General features: G+C 41.5%; 1 pseudogene; it reads right to left on the reverse strand.

Moving 5' to 3' along the window:
• LOC109741980 (callose synthase 9-like) overlaps positions 1 to 23,823 on the reverse strand; it is a 35,246-nt pseudogene extending 11,423 nt beyond the window's left edge.
• Positions 23,824 to 24,093: the final 270 nt, after the last annotated feature.

The raw sequence follows: 24,093 nt of genomic DNA on the forward strand, positions 1-24,093 counted from the left end.
ACCTGATTCATATCAATGGTTTGTACGGCATTTCCGCGAGTGAATATTTACAGCATGGTTTTGATTTTCGGGTTTACCCTCCCCAAGCTTTGGATTGCCGGGCAATTTAACCGAATAAATTTCCTGCAACGGGAAGTTTAGTTTGGTAGAGTGAACACATTGCTCATATATATAACAAAACACAATATTGAAGTTTACAGTTGAAGATTTAGTGCTGCTTGTATAAACAGGTGTATGGTCATCAAGTAAGGATATGAGAACTGCGATAATAGTATCAGTATGAAGAATCAATGTACTTACTGTCACGGTCTACCCCACAGTTTTATGCACAAAGATTTTACTTAATGTACCAAAACAATTTAAAAGAACTAACATCGTAGAAATTAAAGGCGTGAGCAGGGAAAACAACGGCTGAAACCCAAGCCAACTGCTATTGAACAGCCCCTTAAGAAAATCGGTAAGAGCAATCAACCTTTAGCCAGGAGGAAAGACATCCAAAACTAAACTACCTTGTCCTTTCCATGGATGTCAGCTTTAACAAGCTTTGAGTAATACTCAGTGCTAGGCTTTCCATTCTTAACGCTCTCAAAAACATCGATGTAAGCAATTCTGAGAGCTTCATTTCTGAAAAACAAAGAAAAATCAGAGATGGTGTACTGGTGTAGCACAATATAATACGCACAAAAAGAAAGAGCTAATCAGCTCCTTCACTGATTCAAAAAGGAGAAGCATCGCTTATTTAGCATGAAATATAAAGAGCACCTTTGCATCAGAAGGGCTATATCTGCAGCTTCTGGTTTCCCTTCTCCTTTCTGCACTCCATATATTTGGCAGGTAACCACATACGTAAATTTTAAATCAGCCTGTGCGCGTGCTTCAGGGGAGTACTCAAAATGTGTGTCAGCCAGACCAGCCATATCAAATGCAGATTCGAGGTCTGGACAAGAAAAACATCAGAAAAGGATGTTACATGCATTCAGTTAAGTAAAGAATTTATGTCTGAAAAGGAAGCTAGCAGACATACCTTCAGAATGCATTCTCTCCAAATAACTTTGCAAAGGACCTTCCTGTAGTACATCATCCCACGAACTACAGAGAAAACATAGTTACAGAATATAGATCCATGCATAGGAAGAGTATTTAGAAAAGGAATGCACACGGGGAAGAATCAACATGTAAATCCAAAAGATAGCAAACCTGTTCGCGCTAATGTTTGCCCACGGTAAGATGCCCATAGCCGAAGTTCTAATATGTCATTCGCACTGCTAAAAAGTTCAGTGTCTGCTGCATTTTCATCCCTGTTGATGCGAGTAAGGAAGTTCTTCCATTCATCTGTATACAGAAGTTAACCGCATAAGGTTTGGACAAGGAATTCCCATGGTAACAAAGAAAAATGCATTCTCAACAATTAAGACGGGAATGAAATAAGCTCAGTTGTATAGCATTGGTATTGATGACAGTATACGCTAGGTCGAGTTGTCCATGTTTAGATATTAACACTCCTCAAACAGGAGGCTATGGTCCATAGGTGTTTATCAATATTCAAGCTGTAAACCGATTGGTAAAAACAAGTGGGGCATCCGATCTACTCGAATATAGAAACAGATCTCTTAGAAGGAACATGGTTTGAGCGAGGAAACCACCTTTTACATAAGTGTCACCAAATTTCACGAGGGAAAGAAAGAACAAACCTGGATAAATCTTCTGAAGATAAAACAGTGTAGATATACCATCTTCATTTTTCTTTTGGAGTTCGGCGATGCTATAAAGCACAGTCTCAGAGTAATATGGAGTAAATACGCTACAAAAGAAGATGGCAATGTCAGAGCAGCAAGTGCAACTGAATGGGGGGGGAAAGGAGAACTGAAGTTCGTACCCTCACTTGGTCTGGAAACTATACCACTCGAGCATATAATTCTCAACTCGTAGTTTCAGCAAACTAAAGTTGAGAATTATATACTCGAATGGTATAGTTTCAAATACAAAAATACAAATGATTTAGTTCTAGTACTGTCAAATACGCTGCCTACTACACATCAAGGAATATGTTCATGTTACAGAGTTGCAGACTGGGTATTATACCAATACATGGACAAATATGTAACAAGAGCCTTTCTACGGCCGAGTATCGCAGTAACTGTAGGATATTCGGATGTGTACCAAAACCACTAAATTGTACATAAGATGCTGTTTAGCAGGACCCTGCTAAAAACGCTATAGCCCACCATTTAAAACTATGGTCATCACTCATCAATAGATTCTAAAAGAAACCTCGGCAGAAACTTTTGGATGGATAGTTGTTAACACATTAGCTCTATCAACCACTAGGATTTATTTAATGTTTACAAGGAAATTAGACATGTACAACTTAACAAATATAATAAAGTAATACATAATTTGGGTAAAAAGCATATATAATGTACTTTGTTATGCTACAGTAAAGATCTAATGAGTTATACATTATGTATTACTTATTCAAACCACCAAGAATATGGAATCATACACTTGTTATACACAGTATTGTTAATTCTATATACTATTTGTACTACAAAGGCATGATATGAACAAGAATGTGGAATCATACACTGGTGTTTTTTTAACAAAACTACATATTTCTGATATGTCATCCAGTATGACATCTGATATGCCAAAGTCAAACCAGTATGAACTTAATATCCACTAACTGAGATAATACTTTGCTTATCCTTGTACACATTAGTGGATATACTAATAAAACGACCTAGAACATATACTCCTCCTGCCCCTCAGGTGCTTTCATGCCAAAATAAGGTGCAGATGGTCATGAAAGATTTGAAAACAAACAATCAAGCATCCGAAAAAAATGATCTGTAATATGGCAAACATTAGGAAAAACAGAAAAGGAAACAAAATCTCACTTTAGTTTTTTCTTTATTTCCTTGCAGTCAGAATTTGTTTCTCTTTTAGTTTCTTATAAAGAATACCTTTCAAATTTAGTGGCATGGTAGATACATTTTTTGTCAAACTTTTGAAATAAGTGCACCGTATTTGCGGAGGGGGCTGTAGAGGACAGCTGTGTGGCGGTAACTTTAGGGGAGAAAAGGACAAGGTGCTACAGATAAGAATGACTTGGACAAGAAAACAGGAGATTACAGATGAGAATGACTTTATTGGTTGCTTTTGCTTAATTCCAAATAGTATGTGCCAGTACATTATATAGACCTCAAGCATATATCACTTATAATAGTATCTTATCTTAATTCTTTTTTTGCGCAAAAAAAGGCATCTTCTTATTTAGTACAAAGGCAAGTTCTGTATACAAGAGCTTGAGGACGTGGGGCAAACGAAAAACAAACTCACAACACGCACATAAAACCTAATCTCATAACAGGATACTTATATTTATCAGTTGGAGCTCTACCCAAAGCTAGGGTCGGCTTACCTGTTGCTTTACACATGAATAGGAGCAGTAGAAAACTGATAACCACTGCATGTGCTCTCAGTTTTCCAAAACAAAGGACAGTTTTGGTCAGCGTCTGATTAACATCAGCTAATTCTAGATTCTTGTTAAATTACTTATGGGAGAATGGGCCATGGCAGCACTTTCTCCCCACTGTAAGCTTTGTAGCAACATGTGCAACACATAGTATCTCAGTGTATCATTATTCTTGGCTTGTTTTCAACTAAACATCCTACCGGACAATATTATTAGGAAATACTGAAAATCAAAGGGCAGTTGGTTTTAACCAGTTTCTAGTGACAATCAGCTCGTTCTTGCTATGTTATGGGGCAACCTTAACTTGCAGAATTAATTATATTGAAGTTTAAAAGGTGGAAAAAGCAGTTTGCAGCTGTTACTGTTATTAGAACCTGCAGAGAGTGGAATCAAGTGCGGTGGCAGTACTGCTTACGAGAGAATATTAAATGCTCCACAGTCAATGGAACAAGCAGAAAAGAACAAAAGAAGCCTCACCTAAAGGAAAGCATTTCTGAAACAGGCCTTGCAAGAGGCATTTGCATGAACAGGGAGTTCGTGAAGAACTGCAGTCTCCGGCTGGCTTCCAGGTTTTTAGGAACGTTTGCAGCTGATTCCTTGATGGTCAGAAGTGAATGCAATCGTTTGATCATGTCCTTCTGCATTCCATTATATCAAGATATATTTAAATAATATCTATAAAGAGATCAAAGCTAACAGGAAAATATCAACTCAACAAGATCATACGACAATACCAATCCAGGTTCATTTGGCCACTTGAGATTACTGAAGAGGCGGCCTTCGGTCTATTTATCTGACTCCAATCGTCAATGTTACCACTAACATTCATAAGCAAAGGGGATTAGAAATGAATGGCACAGCAGCATTATAGACAAGATAGCAGACCTCAAATCAACAAAAAGCACTTCGTGATGAACAACTTCATATAGATCTTGAATCGCATTAACTGCCCCCTTCTTCATATCAGCAGATTCCGTTTCTTTCTGCAAAACATCATTTCAATTTTCAACAGTTGTATAAACTAGTAAACTGTTCTAAACACCAGACTACAAAGAGTATTTTAGGAGCGGGGGTTAAAATGTTTGATCCGGTTTGGGAAAAGATTTGTATCGGAATTGACTATTTTCTCCGAAGTCCTGAACACCCTTGAACAAAACCAGATAATACACTTTAACTTCTAAAACTTGAGTGAATAAGTAGGTAGTGTTATGACATGCCGAACCAAACTACCGCAGATGCAGCAGCAAAAACATTTTTTGGAAGCTCCTCGTGTTCTCTCCTTTGCTGCTGCAAGTCCATCTCCAGTCTCCATCCAAAGCCATAATCATGTTGTCTAAGATAGTGGTGGAACTCAGCAGCGATGACAGACAAAGATAAACTCATCTGCGAATGGGACAGCCTGGTGCGAGGTAAAGAACATGGATGAAGCTGGGTTGCTAATCAAGGCTGACAAGGAGGCGAGTTGGGGAAGCCTCCAGCGGAGGTGAACTAAGTGAAGTACAGTTGGGCAGGCTGATTGATACGATGCCAAGTATTGGTGGTGGTCAGAAACTACAGTGATTACACTTCAGTTACTACTGATGTGTAATGTTTCTTGCTGAGAAGAGTTAGATCATTAGCAAATTTATATAAATAATTAATGCATGGCAACGATTAAGAACTAGGGCTTTTTGGGTTAGAAAAGGCCAGCATTGCTCCATGATTTATAACATATGATTTCACCTATTTCTTGGAACCAAACAGCCTTTCTCACAAACCAAAGACTCAAAATTACTGCATTATGTGTTCTTTTTCATGAATCAGTTACCAAGTAACTCGATCCTTATGTTTGTATCACAGAAGATGTGTAAGAAAAGTTGTCTTCCAAATGCTAATAAGATAACACTACCAAAAAACTCACATCGTTGGTGTAGTCCTAGATAGTAACAGCACTGTAATGGACTTGTGTAAACGAAAATAGACAGCACACTCCAGTTTATCTTACAGGTGGTAGATAACTAGCCTCTTTATGCAACAAAGCCTTTAGTCCCAAACAAGTTAGGGTAGGCTAGAGCTGAAACCCACAAGATCTCGCAACCAACTCATGGTTCTGGCACATGGATAGTAAGCTTCCACGCAGCCCTGTCTATTGCTAGTTCTTTGGTAATACTCCAGTCCTTCAGATCTCTCTCTATGAACTCCCATTCAAGTTCGGTCTACTTTGACCTCTCTTGACATTATCAACACGCTTTAGCCATCCGCTATGTACTGGAGCTTCTGGAGTCCTGCGTTGAATATGCCCAAACCATCTCAGGCAATGTTGGACAAGCTTCTCTTCAATCGGTGCTACCCCAACTCTATCCCGTATATCATCATTCCGAAACCGGTCCTTCCTTGTGTGGCCACACATCCATCTCAACATGCGCATCTCCGTTACTAACTGTTGAACATGTCACCTTTTAGTCGGCTAACACTCAGCATCATTCAACATTGCGGGTCAAATTGCCGTCCTACAGAACCTTCCTTTTAGCTTTTCTGGTAATCTCTTGTCACAGAGAACACCAGAAGCTTGGCACCAGTTCATCCATCCGGCTTTGATTCGATGGTTCACATCTTCACCAATATCCCATCCTTCTGCAGCATTGACCCCATCGAAAGGTGTCCTTATGAGGCACCACCTGCCCATCAAAGTTAACCACCTCCTCCCCGTGCTAACAGTACTGAAACCACACCTCATATACTCTGTTTTAGTTCTACTAAGCCTAAAAACTTTTCCAAGGTTTGTCTCCATAGCTCTAACTTCATATTAATCCCCGTCCAACAATAATCAACTAGCACCACATCATCCGCAAAGAGCATACACCACTCGTTCATAGCGGACCCCTGGTGCAGTCCTATTTTAATCGTAAAGCAAAAAAGAGAAGGGCTCGAAGCTAACCCCTGGTGCAGTCCTATTTTAATCAGAAAGTCATCAGTGTCGCCATCACTTGTTCGAACACTTGTCACAACATTATCGTACATGTCCTTGATGAGGGTAATGTAATTTGTTGGGACTTTGTGTTTCTCCAAGGCCCACCACAGGACATTCCACGGTATCTTATCGTAGGCCTTCTTCAAGTCAATGAACACCATATGCATCTCCTTCTTTTGCTCCCTGTATATCTCCATAAGTTGTTGTACCAAGAAAATGGCTTCCATGGTCGACCTCCCAGACATGAACCAAACTGATTTTTGGTCACTCTTGTCATTCTTAAGCGGTGCTCAATGACTCTTCCATAGCTTCATTGTATGGCTCATCACCTTAATTCCACGGTAATTAGTACACCTCTGAACATCCCCTTGTTTTTGAAGATTGATACTAATATACTCCGTCTCCATTCTTCCGGCACCTTGTTTGCCTGAAAAATGAGGTTGAAAAGCTTAGTTAGCCATACAATGGGGATACACACCTCAATGCGGATACAATCACGGTCCATCGCCTTGCCTCCTTTCATCCTTTTTAAAGCCTCCTTGACCACAGACTCCTGGATTCGCCGCACAAAACGCCTCTCATCGAACGGGTCGTCCAGTTCAATGGTAGAGCTCTCATTTTCCCCATTGAACAACTTGTCGAAGTACTCCCGCCATCTATGCTTAATCTCCTCATCCTTCACCAGGAGCTGGTCTACTCCGTCCTTGATGCATTTGACTTGGTCGACATTGCTCGTCTTCCTCTCTCAGATCTTGGCCATCTTATAGATGTCCCTTTCACCTTCCTTCGTGTCTAAACGTTGGTGGAGGTCCTCGTATGCCCGATCCCTTGCTTTACTCATAGCTCGCTTTCAGGCCTTCTTTGCCACCTTGTACTTTTGTGTTGTCTACACTCCTATCCAGGTAAAGGCGTCTGAAACAATATTCATCTCCATCATAAGCCTTTCGGGCATCATCGTTCCACCTCCACCACCATGTATCTTTAGCTTCGCTTCTACTTCCCCTGGACATTCCAAACTCCCTTGAGGCCACCTTACGAATGCAAGTCACCATCCTCATCCACATATTTTCGGCATCACCTCCTTCCTCCCAAGGGCCCTCCTTAATGACCCTCTCCTTGAATGCCTGAGCTACCTCCCCCTTGAGGTTCTACCACTTCGTTCTAGCTACTTTGGCACGCTTATCCCACTGGACACGAATCTAAAAGCAAAAGTCGGCCACCACAAGATGCTGAGGGACAACACTCTCCATGTATCACCTTACGACCTAGGCAAGCACACCTATCTTCTCTTCACGAGAGGATGAAATCAATCTGGCTAGAGCGTTAACCACTACTAAAAGTCACTACATGTGATTCTCTCTTTTTAAAGAGGGTGTTAGCTACGATCATGTCGTAGACTAGAGCAAAGCTTAAGACATCTTCTCCTTGATTCCTGATGTCATAGCCAAAGCCCCCATGCACCCCTTCAAAACATGTGTTAGATGTACCAATGTGGCCATTGAGGTCTCCTCCTATGAAGAGCTTCTCGCCAATAGATACACTCCTAACCATGTCCTCCAGGCCTTCCCAGAACTCACTCTTGGTGTTCTCATTGTAGCCAACTTATGCGTTGATAACATTGAGAACTAAATCCCCAACTACCAGCTTGACGAGGATAATCCGGTCCCCGCGCCTCTTGACGTCTGCCACTCCATGCTTGAGGCTCTTGTTGATCAAGATGCCTACTCCATTACTGTTTGCAGCCATCCCCGTGTACCACAGCTTGAAGCCGGTATCCTCCACCTCCTTCGCCTTCTGCCCCCTCCATTTGGTTTCTTTGACACAAAGGATATCAACACCTCTCCTCACCGTTGTATCAACTAGCTCCCGAAGCTTACGTGTCAGGGACCCTACATTCCAGCTACCTAAGCGGATCCTCCTAGGATCGGCTAGCTTCCTTACCCTTCACATTCGTCGAGTCAAATGCGAAAATAGCCTCTTCATGCATACATAAAGAATGTTTTTACTGCATATGCTTGAATAAGGGACTTCGATCACATTTCACTCCAAAGCCAACATGTCAGAAGTGGCCCAAATGGACATGCTAGTGTTCTAAGTCATGGCTATACAAGGAAGTGCAAAACTGGAAATGTTGATAAGAGTTGTCACTGCCAATTAAAGGACGTGGACACCATATTTTATATAATAAGAAAATACATCCAACACTGGCAGCCACAGGGGCAGATCAAAATGGTGTAGGGAATGTAGGAGGTTTCAGCAAAGCTTTTACAGTACCAGCGACATCTGGCTTGAGTAGATGCACTCTTGCTATAAAATACAGGATTTCTAAAGAGAATCTAGTTCTAGCAAATGGTACAGATTGGATTTCAGCCATGAATAAGGTGATCTTCCGGCAAATATGGCCTATATAAGCCATGTAACTGAAAAGGGAATGCTAGGAGGTTTCAACAGAGCTTTCGCAGTACCAGGGATATCTACCTCAGTAGACAGTGAGCAAGCTAAATCATATATCCAAAGAGAATCTAGTTCTAGCAAATGGAAAAGTTCGGACTCCAGTGGAATAACGTGATCTTGCCGTAAATATGACCGATACACACATGTAACTGAAAAGGCACCCAAAAAGCACACCACAATATTGATGTATTCAAACTAAATCATAATATTTACCAGTATTCCCGCTACAGCAACAAGCTTGGCAATGACATTAGGCAATTTGCTGAAATGAATACCATCAAAAATCCTTTGCACCCTAAAAAATTAAAATACTTTGCAGCATAAAAAATCTGCTGAAGAACACAGGATGCAAATAAATAATGTTCTAAAAAACCATTACCAGAGATGGCCTTCTTTATCTAGAATAGATGACAGGATATACTTGATGCTATGAAAGCACTCCTCGACAGCATATTGCATATATTCGTCCTTTGAGATCCTTAGCCAGAGTTCATCTTGTGAGTCGGTGCAATCAACTGCAATATCTTTGGCCAAGAAAACCTGCAATGAAAGGGCAACTAATCACTAAAGAGACACTAATCAGAGACGGCACGTGGAAAATATGCAAGGGAATATTATTAGAAGTTAAATTTGGTTGACTTTTGACCTTGCTGGCAAGCAAAAAAAGTGGCCACTGCACAATTGGAAGACCGCCTATATTCTTGGGCATCAAGAGTAAATCCAGTTCACTGCAAAAGGGTCAAAACATCAAGCTATGGCTTTCAACAAAACAATAGCACAAATTTAAAAGAAATTTGCTTACGTGTTACTAATGTAGTCCTCTTCCCGCAAATTCTTCACAATTTCATTCCAGAAAGGAGCGAATCTAGATGCATCAAGCTTGTTTAGCTCTGCTTGCTGGTAAATTTGGATTTCCAGTGTCAACATATTTAAACTAAAAACAAATAACTGAGAGAAAACATGGTATATTTATTTATAATTTGCACACAAAAAGACAGTTTGTATTACTGTACTTGTTTAAGCGAGCAATAGCAATACAGACGCAAAACACTTAGCCATAACTGTCATAACTAACAAAAGCTTAAACAACCATGAGGAATTTACGAGTCCAGTGCAAGGCATACAGGACAAGCCAAAGGCGAAATAAAAATTACGATATCTAGAAAACGCTACAGAGAGGGCATCACAGGTGTAAGGCATAGGTAGCAGAGATGCTCGTGTAATGGAGGAGAATTAGGACTGAGCAAATATTCAGACAGCAGGAGGAGGAATGCCTACCTATTTAACTTTCTGTGGAGAATTGGCTATTTTGCACAGGTACACATAACAAATATATTCACTTTGTAGGAACGAAAATATTTCAAGTCTGAAGTTCATGCTTTAAGCTAAGGAGCCAGTTGCTAAAAGAAAATTAATAGTATAACCGACAAAACAAGATACCGCTGGTCCAAAATTTATCACTTTCATGTCCATTAACAGACACACTTTTGGTAATTTTGACCACAAATATGTGCATAGATTAAGTTTTCACGAGAAAATTAGACTGTATTTGTCGTAAAAGGTACTTCAATGGTACATTTCTGCATGTTTCTAGTAACATATGAGAGTAAATATCAAGTTGAACCATGAGCTCTTTACAAAACAAAGCTTCTTAACTTGAGAAGGAAATAAATATTGAATTTGGAGAATATTTTTTTTTAAACATGCGATCAGGGACCCACATACAGAAAGCTAAACTGTGAAGGAACAAGTTGTGAAATGCTGGTGCGAAAAAGAAACACACCTGACCAGATGATAGCAGTTGTTTCCTGTATGATCCATCAAAACCAGCTTTAGTGTATTGAAATGAAGTGTAAATTAACTGTATAAACATTTAAAACCTTTTTGGAACAGCAACATGAAGTTTATCCATGAATACTTCAGGGAACTTCTCAAAGAACCTGTGAACTGCTTCAACAGATCTAATCTGTAAAAATAGGACCACCAGGCAGGATAAATCAACAGATGATTAAACAAACCGCGCTTTATCAGCCATAAATATATGAAGAGCTAGGAAAGAGAACATCAAAGTATGAACTATACGCTGGCGGGGCAACCAAAAGTTAACACATATCCAACCAAAATATAAATATATTTTGCATGTGAATGGTTCATGTGCTATTTATGATTGCATTTCCTTACAGAAGTGCACTTTACCCTGACTAACTACACATAATAAGCTGCCTCCTTAGCTCAGTTGTCTAGCGCCACAGTTGGTGGGATAGCCAACAGTTTCGATTCGACCCCTCATCCTCTATATTAACAGAAGTCGGTGGAAGTCTTCCTCCCACATCTTACCTTTTTTACTAATTACACAGTGATAGTCCAATAAAATCATCTTACAAAAAATAACAAAATTTCCCTTGTAAACAACAAGAGTAATAGATCTTCCAGAAGCAACTTATGAGAAAATAACAGCATGAGAATTAGCATAAAACTAAAGTTTAAGGACTAACCTCTCCTAGGCGATCACGTGCACCAAGGAGGAATCCAACAATAGCAGACATGATAGTGTAAAAAACATGGATGTCCAAAAGATAAATCTGCACAATAATATTCGTCTTATAAATATGCATTTCATATATTCACTGCACATAAGAAGCAGCTACCTGCACAATCAGCCCAACAGAAATAAAAGGAACAAGCAAGCTGATGGAATAGGCATAGGGCACGTTTAGCCTCCCATGAGTCTGATCTTAATTATCAAGGTTGCATGGTGATTCAGCCAAATAATATAATTTGCCACAGAAACAATATTTATCAGTTTGTTATCTATCCATGTACTAATAACCAGCATGCCAAAATAATGATATAAGAAGATAATTTACCATCAAAAAAGATAGGCGAAATATGTTGTAATGTTACTTATCCTATGGCTGCTGGCAAGGAAACCATATTTTTGTTCAGGTCTGACGCTATGTTTACACCGCGCATCAGCTGACATCTATGTGGTAGTTCAACTATTGACTTTAGAGAACTTTCAGTCTACAGCACAGAATTCAAAATTCATCGCATACGCAAGCGGGGGCTACATGCACCAGGCTGCCCTTTTTTTATGCTCTACAGACCAGGATCAAGTAAAGCAATGACCACAACTGATATCATCAGCTAACCAATATGCAGTGAGCACATCAGCACAAGAGCACCCATGTTTGACCTGGTAATGTTGGGTTTAGGCCCACATGGTTTAATCCTAGTTGTGTGTGAGTTGCACATAAACACTGAGGAAGCGCCCATAGTCAGCCACTCAAGAAGAATGGAAGTGTATGGGCTCGATGTACACAATGTGTCCATGAGAGTAAACTGACTGATAATTAGTTAGGTGTTCTTTTAGTGTTACAAATTCCAATGCCTTGGAAATACCTTCTGCACATCTGCTACATATAGCCTACTTACTCCTTTGTCATCCATAGAAGCTCTGTACAAGTATTTTCTCTTGTTGGATAGTAAGGACATAGTTTATCCGAGTGGTATCATGTCACTAAAGAAGTGTACATGTGCATTTCTACCAGACTATTGAGCTTATTAAGCGTGACACACTAGAACTGATACCAAATTATTGTCATTCTTTGGAGTCCTGCGAGCTGGAGTTGTGTCTCCAGTAAGTTGTGCAATGTTTCAACAAGACCCAAAGTTACACTGAAATGATAGTCAAATTAATTCTTCTAAAGGAACCTTATTACATTGTCATTTTGAAATACCATTGTTAATGATTGTGTAGTGCCATGGATCATATATCATACCTACAGTTCAATAAGTCGGAGGGGATGCATGTGAAATAATACTATAATGGTACATAATGTCAACCAAAGCTATAAGGAAAAAAGGTTACTTACTGAGGCCACTGGAGCCCATAAAGCAAGGATTGTAATCGCATTATGGTTATCTGCAAGCATTCCAAGAACCAATACAAAAATTAAAATCTGGGCCTACAAGCTCACTTCAGAATGATAGAAATTGCATACAAGTTTTGCACATCAAAGGGCACAGCTTAGAGCATCACACTGGGATAGCAATGGAAAAACATGGTGGCAAGTTGCAACATAACAGGCTTAAGAGATTAAGGGCACTAATGTTTGGGGAGAGATACATTTTTCAAGAAAAAATATTTCCAGATATACAACAGAACCCAGAAGGCACGAATATTTGCAAAGAGATTTAGAGGCACTACTCTTAGGCCTGCAAATAGCAAGATTTTTGTTCTATCAATATAACCAAACGAAATATGCTCATGTGTTTTCTCAAAGAAGAAACAAGAAAGAAAGTTGAATATCCATTTCTGAGCCCGGGCTCATCTGCACTCTATGAACAGTAAAATCAAATAAATACTCAAAAAAATTGTATGGAAGATGTTTCAGTGCGTGAGGTCCGTGCAAAATTTCAGTTCGTTTGGACATCTGAGTAGCTCTCGGCAAAAAAACAAAATCGGTCCGAACAGTACATGAACAGTACACTTTCACAGATCTCAAATTTGTCTTTTTTGCTGAGCGCTACTCAGATGTCCAAATGAGCTGAAACCTGGCACAGACCTCTCACACTGGAACATCTATCATGCGAAAAAAATCAGAATATTTTGAACATTTCAAGTATTTTATTTGATTTTACTGTTCATGGCGGGTGTAGATGAGCTCAGGAGCCAAATCGCCCCTCTCAACCAAGAAAGTGAACTATTACTATGATCAATTGATGCTAAAAATGACAGTGTTATGATGGGATAAAGTGTGTGTATACTTACTCTTTGAGACAAAGTCATGCCATTGATACTGTAAGCTTCTGAAACTGATTATCAGTCTTGTTGGTTTTACAAGAGGTTTGATCTGCATAATAAAGCCAACTTTCAAATACAAATTGATGCCGGTATAAGCAGAGAGCAGAGTTAAAACAGATAAACTATACTTTCCTGGAGGAAATAGGTGAATGAAAATTTCGCAGCAAAAATAACAAGCCAGAAAGCGGCATATCTGCACAGTAAATCAAGTTAGTGATGATGTGCTTCAAACATGCCAGCACAATCACAGAACTATGCTTCAGGGTTAGACCAGATTACTTGATATAATCTAGAGGCCTTTCATGCAAGCCTCTTCCAACATAATTGTGTTCCTTCAGTATATAAAAAAAAGTCAGACATCAAAAACATAATCTAGAGGACTTTCATTACAAATGTTTCTACAGAAAGGCAGCTTTTAGATAGTCAGAACGCGTGAAAAGGGACAAGACCTGATGCGTCCACTTGGCAAGGCGTACAAAAGACCAGCTGTAGCAAGCATTGGTAAAACCACGGCAGCAGGGAACACTCATGAGTAGGCTGATGATTATCTGGAAACCCGCATACGCGCTGATTACAACAACATAAATCTTAAAAGGTGCAGATTGCACCCCATCTTGAAGTGCCTTGCTGCAAAAACGACAAGTTATTAATACTTTTACTGAAATTGTGTAAACACCACAAAGGGATTTTCCCCACACTTAGATACCAGGTAAGGAATGTTGAACGTAACATCGGTCACGCCAGCATCCTACGTGACGGGTTCAGAGTTGTTGGAGATAACTATCGCCAGGAGGATTCCAACCGAAGATAGACTAGGATCCTAGCTCATATGCGTTTATCTTTGTAACCTCTTTTATCTCTTCTTCTCCAAGTTATAATCTGAACCAACTCTGTACGCTATACCAGGAGGTCGCGACCTGGCTATATAAACACGCAACCGTCACCCCGGATGGGCACGACGTTCCTCCACATGGTATACAGAGCCTAACTCTTCCCATCTAGCTTTCCTCCTCTCCACCGTAGCTTCTTGCCATGGCCTCATCCGCCGCCGCCTCCTCTCCCCTCTCCGGCCAAATCACCGAGCGCCTCACCTGCACCAACTATGTCCTATGGCGCACTCAGATCACGCCGCAGCTGAGAGGAGCTGGAGTCTTCGGGTACGTCATCAGCAAGGACAAGGATGGAAAGGAAACCATCCCAAATCCACTCCACGCCGTCTGGTTCCGAGAGGATCAGCAGGTACTCGGTTATCTTCTGAATAACCTGTCCAAAGAGGTGCTAGTGCAGGTCACCTCCATCGCGCATGCACGCGAGCTCTGGATGGCGCTGGCGAGCATGTTCTCGTCGACGTCGCTGTCCCGCATCAACAACATCCGCGGCGCCCTCACCAATGCGCAAAAAGGAACGCAATGGGTGGCCACCTTCTTCGCACACATGCGGGGACTCGCTGATGAGCTCGCCGCGGCTGGCAAGCCGTTGAAGGACGATGAGTTAATCTCGCACATCCTCAACGCGCTTGACATGGAGTACCAGCCATTGGTGTCTGCCCTCGACGCTCGCACTACCCCGCTCACCCTCGACGAGCTGTTCGGGCAAATGAGCAACTTCGACCAGCGGGTGGCTCTCTTCCAGGGAGCTGGCGCGGGAGGTGGCTTCAAGTCCTTGGCCAACGTCGCCACTCGTGGCCGGGGCGGAGGCTCTCGCTACCGCGGGCCGCCTCGAAACGGCAAGGGCAGGGGAGCTGGTAACGGCAACAGCAGCGGCGCCAACAACACACGCGGTGGCCGGCCTTCCTCCACCAACAACCGAGGCCGGCGCAACAACTCCTCCAACAACAGATCGCGCCCTGATGCAATCAGGTGCCAAATCTGTGGCAAGCCGGGACACTCGGCGAAGGATTGCTGGTATCGTTTTGAGGAGGATGAAGATGACTCCTCCCAGGACGAGAAGGTGGCCGGAGTCGCTGATGGCTCCTACGGCGTCGACACCAACTGGTATGTCGACAGCGGCGCCACGAACCACATCACCGGTGAGCTGGAAAAGGTGACCATGCGCGACAAGTACCGTGGCAAAGATCACATCCACATAGCAAGTGGAGAAGGTATGAAAATTAGTCACGTTGGTCACTCAATCATTAAAGCCCCTCATCGAAAAATTCACATTAGGAAAATTTTGCATGTCCCTAGTGCTTCAAAAAGTCTTCTTTCCGTTCATCGCATTGCCATTGACAACCATGTCTTCCTTGAGTTTCACCCTTACTTCTTTTTGATCAAGGATCAGGCAACGAAGAAGGTGCTATATCGAGGTAGATGCGTTCGTGGGCTTTACCCCTTGATTCCGTAGATTAGAAGATTCAATAAACAAGTTTTCAGTGCCACCAAAGTGTCTTCAACACGATGGCACGATCGTTTAGGACATGCATCTTTTTCTTTAGTTGAGCGATTGCTTAGGAAAAATAAGCTCCCGTATGTTGGAGAGCGTGATGTTGAAACAGTTTGTGATTCTTGTCAAAAGGCTAAAAGCCATCAATTACCTTATCCAGTTTCTACCAGCATTTCCACCAAGCCTTTACAACTTGTGTTTTCTGATGTGTGGGGGCCTGCCCCCTCCTCTGTTGGTAGGCACACATATTATGTGAGTTTCATAGATGATTATAGCAAGTTCTCATGGATCTATCTCCTTAAGTAAAGGTCCGATGTGTTTCAAGTGTTTCTAAACTTCCAAGCTCTTGTTGAGCGCCAGTTTGATTGCAAAATCCTTGCTCTCCAATCTGATTGGGGAGGGGAGTACGAGAAGCTAAACTCGTTTTTCCAGAAAATTGGCATATCTCATCACGTGTCATATCCTCACACTTATCAACAGAATGGGTCTGCTGAACGCAAACACATACACATCGTTGAAGTCGGTCTAGCTCTTTTGGCCGGCGCCTCTATGCCTCTAAAGTTTTGGGACGAGGCCTTTCTTGCTGCGGTACATATTATAAATATGCTCCCTAGCCGTTTCATCAACTATGAAACTCCCATTAAGCGTCTTCTTCACACCAAACCCGACTATACAACCCTTCGTGTGTTTGGTTGCGCTTGTTGGCCAAATCTCCGACCATACAACAATCGCAAGCTCATGTTTCGCTCTAAGCAATGCGCGTTCCTTGGCTATAGCGCTCAACACAAGGGTGTCAAGTGTCTTGACATCTCCACTGGTCGCGTTTATATTTCTCGCGACGTCGTATTTGATGAGACAAAATTGCCCTTCTCTGAACTTCATCCTAATGCCGGTGCACTCCTTCGGAAAGAAATTCTCCTTCTACCATCCAGTCTTACGGGCATCTCTCATGGGGATAATGATTGCAATGATTCACTGCTGACTAATGATCATAACCCTTTGCATGAGTTTTATGATGATGCAGATGAGAACTACGGAGAAAATGGTGCAGCAAACATCCAAAACAGTGAAGAAAATCTGCCAAATATGCAACATTTTATGTGTCCAGGGATGGGGGACAGATCCACCTCGGGATCAGTTCCATCGCAGCCTGCCAGCGGATCTCCTTCGGGATCCGAGCTGCCGCCTGGGGGCAGCGCGCGGGTCTCCGCGTCGCCTGCCAGCCGACCCAGCAGCGGCCCCGCGCCTGCCACACGGCGTGTCACCACGGGCGCGGGCGACCCGTCCAGCCCGCTCCACTCGGACGCCCCCACGCGGCGCACCGAGGCTCGCTGGCCTGCTGATGGGCCCCGCCACTACGTCCGCCGCCAGGAGACAGGCGCGGCTCCCAGGGTGGATTCGGCCCAGTCAGTTGGCACGCTATCCGGTGCGATTCCACCTGGGTCCGCCTCATCATTGAGCCATGATGGGCCTGCGCCGGACGTGTCCCGCGGCCCAGGATCTTCTGCGCCTGATCCAGCTGCCTCTCCAATGCCTCCGCCCCGTGCCGGCACAGACGATCCGTCCGGCTCGGCCGGTAGCGACGCGGGGGACGCCACGGGATCAGCCTCGGGATGTGCAAGTCCTGTCGCTACAGCAGCAGCAAGATCTTCTGCACCAACCTCTCTGTCTGCTGCTCCACGAACATGTCTTCAAAAAGGGGTAACCAAACCAGTAAATTATAAACAGTTAACAAAGTTCAGTCTAGTTTGCTCTACAGATGAACCTAGTACTCTTGGAGAGGCGCTCAGTGACAAGAAGTGGAAGACAGCCATGGAAGAAGAACACATGGCACTCCTGAAAAATAAAACATGGCATCTGGTTCCCCCACGGCAAGGTAAAAATTTAATTGATTGCAAGTGGGTTTTTAGAATCAAAAAGAAGGCTGATGGAACCATTGATTGCTACAAAGCCAGACTTGTTGCAAAGGGCTTTAAACAACGGTACGACATTGACTATGAGGACACCTTTAGTCCAGTTGTTAAAGCTACAACCATTCGTCTTGTGCTCACTATTGCTGTTTCCAGGGGATGGAGCCTTCGACAGCTAGATGTACAGAATGCGTTCCTGCATGGCGTTCTAGAAGAGGAAGTGTATATGAAACAACCTCCTGGTTTTGAAAACAAGAACAAACCCTTTCATGTGTGCAAGCTTGATAAAGCATTATATGGACTCAAACAAGCTCCCAGGGAGTGGTACTCCAGACTAAGTCACAAATTGCAAACTCTTGGCTTTGTTCCTTCTAAGTCTGACACATCCTTGTTTATTTACAACAAGTTGAAAACATCCATATTCGATCTTATATATGTTGATGATATTATTGTCACAAGCTCATCTAATGAGGCTATATTAGGACTGTTGAAGGATTTAAATGCTGAGTTTGCTCTCAAGGATCTAGGTGACTTGCATTTCTTCATAGGGATTGAAGTCAAGAAACAAGGCAACAGTCTTCATCTCTCTCAGGAAAAGTATGCCACTGATCTGGTAAGAAGAGTTGGGTTACAGGGATGTAAATCTTCACCAACTCCACTGTCCAGCATAGAAAAATTGTCACTTACAAAAGGAAAGCCCTTGGGTCAAGATGACAGTACAAGGTACAGAAGCTTGGTAGGTGCACTTCAGTATCTAACCTTGACAAGACCTGATCTTTCATTTGCAGTAAACAAGGTTTGTCAGTTTCTTCATGCACCCACTACAACTCATTGGACAGCTGCTAAACGTATAGTGAGATATGTGAAAGATACAGTTAATCTTGGCCTCACTTTCAACAAGTCTTCATCTACACTTGTTAGTGCATTTTCTGATTCTGACTGGGCAGGATGTTTAGATGATAGACGATCTACTGGTGGTTTTGCAGTATTCTTTGGTCCAAACTTAATATCATGGTGTGCAAAGAAACAAGCCACTGTATCAAGGTCCAGTACTGAAGCTGAGTACAAGGCTTTGGCAAATGCCACAGCTGAAATTATTTGGGTCCAGTCCATGCTACGAGAGCTTAGTGTGAAGACTACTCAAGCTCCATGTTTATGGTGTGATAATCTTGGTGCTACTTATCTGTCTGCTAACCCTGTCTTTCATGCAAGGACAAAACACATTGAGATTGATTTCCCCTTTGTTAGAGAACGAGTTGCAAACAAGCAGTTGGAAATTCGGTTCATTCATTCTCGTGATCAGGTTGCAGATGGATTCACCAAAGCTTTGCCCACACGAAATTTTGAAGAGTTCAAGCGTAATCTCAACTTGACCAAGTTGTGATTAAGGGAGGGTGTTGAACGTAACATCGGTCACGCCAGCATCCTACGTGACAGGTTCAGAGTTGTTGGAGATAACTATCGCCAGGAGGATTCCAACCGAAGATAGACTAGGATCCTAGCTCATATGCGTTTATCTTTGTAACCTCTTTTATCTCTTCTTCTCCAAGTTATAATCTGAACCAACTCTGTACGCTATACCAGGAGGTCGCGACCTGGCTATATAAACACGCAACCGTCGCCCAGGATGGGCACGACGTTCCTCCACAAGGAAATCTATTAATAAGCTTGGGCAGAAAGTTTTGCTAAATATTGTGGTCATGGATGCAAAGGCGAGTAGGTACGAAACAACTAAGTTTTTCATCCAAGTAAACTAGCATAAGCATTAGAGTTGACATCAAAGGATCTCAATACTTTGCTCCTCGATAAGTAGAATTGTCAAAATACATACAAAAACGTTTGGATGGCTAATGTGATAGTTTCATCAATAAAACTGAACTGATGCCCTGGTCCACAGGCCAGTTTTAGTATTTTTATTTCAGAAAAACAGAAGAGATGTTCTTGGGCCAACCTGCTATTCACTTTTTCAAGAAAACCACGTAAAGCCTTGTTCTATCCATCTTATTCTCAGAATTAAGATGTTACACTTAACCAAAACCGTCAAAAGAGATGCAGAATGCCAGAAACTAATGGAGGGTGGTTTGCATAATGACAAGCTTCAAAGGACATACAAACCAAGTCAAGGTGGGCCAGACATCACAATTAGGTACAAATTCGATCTTTCTACTGTTGGCCATCATGTCCTTATATTCAACACAACTAAGATCATAGATATTTCAAATGACTAACAGAGAACCATTAATCCTTTCTTTATAAAAATGGTAAGGCTAACTAAATGTTAGCCATTAGTCCTTATGCTTGGGCCTTAAGAACAGATCATATTCAACCTACCAATTAAGAGTGCCAGGGAACATTGAGGGCACCAGGTCAATTTTTGGCATACTAAGTTTCAGAGATGTTACAAAATATTATTATCTGTTTTTCAACAGTCCAGGATCAAACGCTTACTGATTGAATCCCGGGACAGATATGTTCCCAGAATTTCAGTATTCATCCTGAGCTAGATGATAAGATCCTTAATGGAACGATTCAAACAAATTATCCAGTTACATAGTGAATTATTGGCAATTCACTCTGGGCAGGCATCGAAACTTACATATATAGGTAACAGATGACCAGTGAAGACGCAGTAAACCAACAGAATCGCCAGATCACTCTAGTAATTGCAGAACCACGAGATGTTGAATAGGCGCCATACATCATTAGAATGTCCAATACACCTTCCGCAAACAAAACAAAGAACAGAAGCAATTAGTCGCCTACAAGAGAATTTATGCAAAAGATCACACTGCTATGGTAACAGAAAGGTTTTTTGGTACAAACTCTCAATAAATTCCATTATGATATAAGTTGGGCCAAGGCTAAGAAGTTCCAATACAGTATTTGTGTCAAAACTGCCATTGTTAAAAGCAATGATAGTAAGTCCCTGCATGCACATAAACAGAACCGCACTGTTAGGTGACACAACAGGCACGATAAAAGAATTTAAAAATGACAAGAAAGCACAAAAGAATTTTCAAGGCAAGGAAATACCATCCGAAACAGCAATAAAGAAACACGAAAAGTTGTGCATCTCTCCTACTGAACATAATTTTTTTAGATCTTAACTGTAAATCCATGAATTTGTATGACGATGAACTCGCATGTGAAAAGAATACACGGTGGTCAGCAAAGCAGTATCATACTGCCAGTGTAATGCATGGCAATGAAGCATATAAAGAGAAGTCCAACTATTATTAGGTTATACTCCCTCCGTCCCAAAATAAGTGTCGTGGTTTTAGTTCAAATTTGAACTAAAATGAACTAAAACCACGACACTTATTGGGGACGGAGGGAGTATGCACAAAAGTAAGCTTCTGCAATGTCTCTGTAAGGCTCAATCATTCTTCACTCTGAAAAGCTAGCTCCTGATTCAGCATTGCCTTTAAGCCACATCACCTTTAAAATATTGTCGTTATATTGATGTTAATAATAAATACTAATAATAGGATCATAAATTGCTAGAGGGGTTTACAAGAATGGGCAGCTTTAGAGGAAGGGTGGAAGTTTCTATCAAATCATGTAGTATTTCATGAAAGACAAATACACAGTTCAAAAAATTCATGGGAATATTTTCTGTAAATATCATTCAACAGACCAGCAGCAAAGCACAGTTTGATACTTCCAACAGACACTAAAGTGACACTATCCTAGACACACACACTCATGAACTGTGCCTCTAAAAGACACACATTAGTTTAAAATATCCCTTATTATTCCCCTTCAAAATACAAATCCCCAAGACACAAGCCTTTAACCAGAGTACTGTGCCTCTGGCACCTCCCAACTCATGAACAGAACAAACCTAAGACACAGACCACAAAAGTTACAACAGAAAGGGTGGACATTTAAGGTGAACCCAAAGCAGAATACTGAGACCGTTGTAGGATAATTCATGTACCTGAAACATCAATAGTAGGAACATCCAGAGGCGGTGAAAGCTATGGTAAAGATGCAGAAAAGTTCTGTGCTCCACGAAAGATGTCTTTCCGTAATGATGATTCCTACTTATCAAGCCCTGTAAAAGAAATTGCATCAACACAATTTTTATGAAAACTACCAAACAATTCATAAAATATATAAACAAAGAAAAAATATCAAAGTATTCAACATACCTAATGATGTGTACAGCATTCAAGAACAAAATTCGTCGATTCTAGGATTAGGGCCTGTTTGGCGAGAATGTTGGGTTTGTGTTGGTAATTGCTAAAAGATGTTATGGCACTGATAAAGCATAAAATGGGAATATATTTCATAACCTAACAATCAAAATTCCAGATCCCTCTTCGTTGCACACAATCCAAATCGCTACCCAATACTCACCTCCCGATACCATAACAATCCTCCCCAAAACAGCAATACACAAGTGAACAAAAGACAACACTACTGTCAAGCACAGCAGATCTCTGAGTTCCAACGATTCTGCTCAACAGTGAACCTCGTCAGACACTTTGAGAGCTGGCGGGTAACTGCGCCACAGTGGCAGCCCTCATTAGGAAAGCAGGAGCTAGGGAGCAACACACCAGAGAAGCCACTATGACGGTCTTAGCTGACCATGTCAAGTAAGGTAAAGAGAGTGGCTGGGACGTCGGGAACAAGTGATGAGCTACCAAGACCCTCAAAAAGAGTGACAGTGGCTTACGTGGATAGATAATAGTGCAACTTAAGTCAGAAAAGAAGATAAACATTATCCTTGTGACTGATAGTCATACTAACAAATAATCATCAAACGAGAAAAAAAAAGGATCCCGTAACACACATTTATTAGTTTAGTTCCATCTACTGCAAGATCCAAAAATCTTATATACAGTTAATACAAACAAACCTGCTCTTTCCTATTAGGCTTTGAGAAGAATGGGTTACTCAGTTTCCACGGCCAACCCAGCTGAAAACATTTCTCAGACCTAAAAGAGAGAAGCAACAGTATTTGAAAATAGCAACAGAATAACAAAATCCGAGAGCTCAATTGATCCACCTACCAGAAGAACTCATTGAAATCATCGTAGTTTCTCCATGCAGAATGTGCTGCCCGCCCATTGTCATTGTTGCCTGCTTCCTGCAGTAGAACCACCATTCAGACATTTATATAGGACAGAACATATCGAGTTAGACTAGCTGATAACCCTTGAAAAAAAAGTTAGACTAGCTGATCAAGCAGCACCACTTACAGCTGCAACGATTTCATATAGAGGATAAATGACTTGGTCAAGAAATGATACGCCATCATTAGAAATGCAGCTTCCAGCTGGCTCAGCAGTCTGTTTCTGCATAATCACCTCTAGTTCTCTTGCTAGCTACAAAATTGAAAGGAAGCAGGAATTTCAACAACAAAAGTTGAAATTTGGCATCATTTACAAATTTAATTGGTTAGAGATCATCTATACATTTAACAGCTGCAACTGAATATGCAAGAATGAAAGAAAATTTGAGGTTAGTAATCTACAAATATAATAAGATGAAGGTTAGCCATGCGCTTAATTTTAATATAATATGCTAACATAATGTGCTGATTTGTTTGCTCCTAAAGATTAAAGATGATCACCTTAGAAATACATAAGGCCGAAAAGCCTACAAGCCTAGAACAATCCCCAGCCTTACAAGCATACCAACGAGGTAATAGAGCAATAAAGGAAGTGTAATTTGTGCCCCTAGGAGTTTGCTCTCCCACTGTCAAGAATAGTTTGACTATAATGTATATTGTTAAGCTTCATGCACTAGCCAACGCAACCAAAAATCCGGACCTTTCCATCAGTTCGGACTTCCGCAATTTATCCAAAAATTGCTGGTAGCTCCCCTTTGTGTCCATGTATAGGCCTCTTGAGTCATACGTGAGTTTCGCGCGCCGTCACTCTCTTCTTGTTGCACGTGTTGACTTGTCTTCCCCATCACACGTGAGAGGGGATGTTACAGTATATGTGGATTGGACTAGCCCTTATCAAAAGTCCGAACTGATGGAAAGGGCAAGTGCAATCCACATATACTTCTTGTAGTTGTTTTTTTTTAATTTGATGCGTTTTCATACTTGAAGTGCACTTTTAAGTTTGCCCAATACAAGTACCATCCAAACATGATTCAT

This window comes from Aegilops tauschii, chromosome 4, assembly GCF_002575655.3.
Source record: "Aegilops tauschii subsp. strangulata cultivar AL8/78 chromosome 4, Aet v6.0, whole genome shotgun sequence".
Lineage (NCBI taxonomy): Eukaryota > Viridiplantae > Streptophyta > Magnoliopsida > Poales > Poaceae > Aegilops > Aegilops tauschii.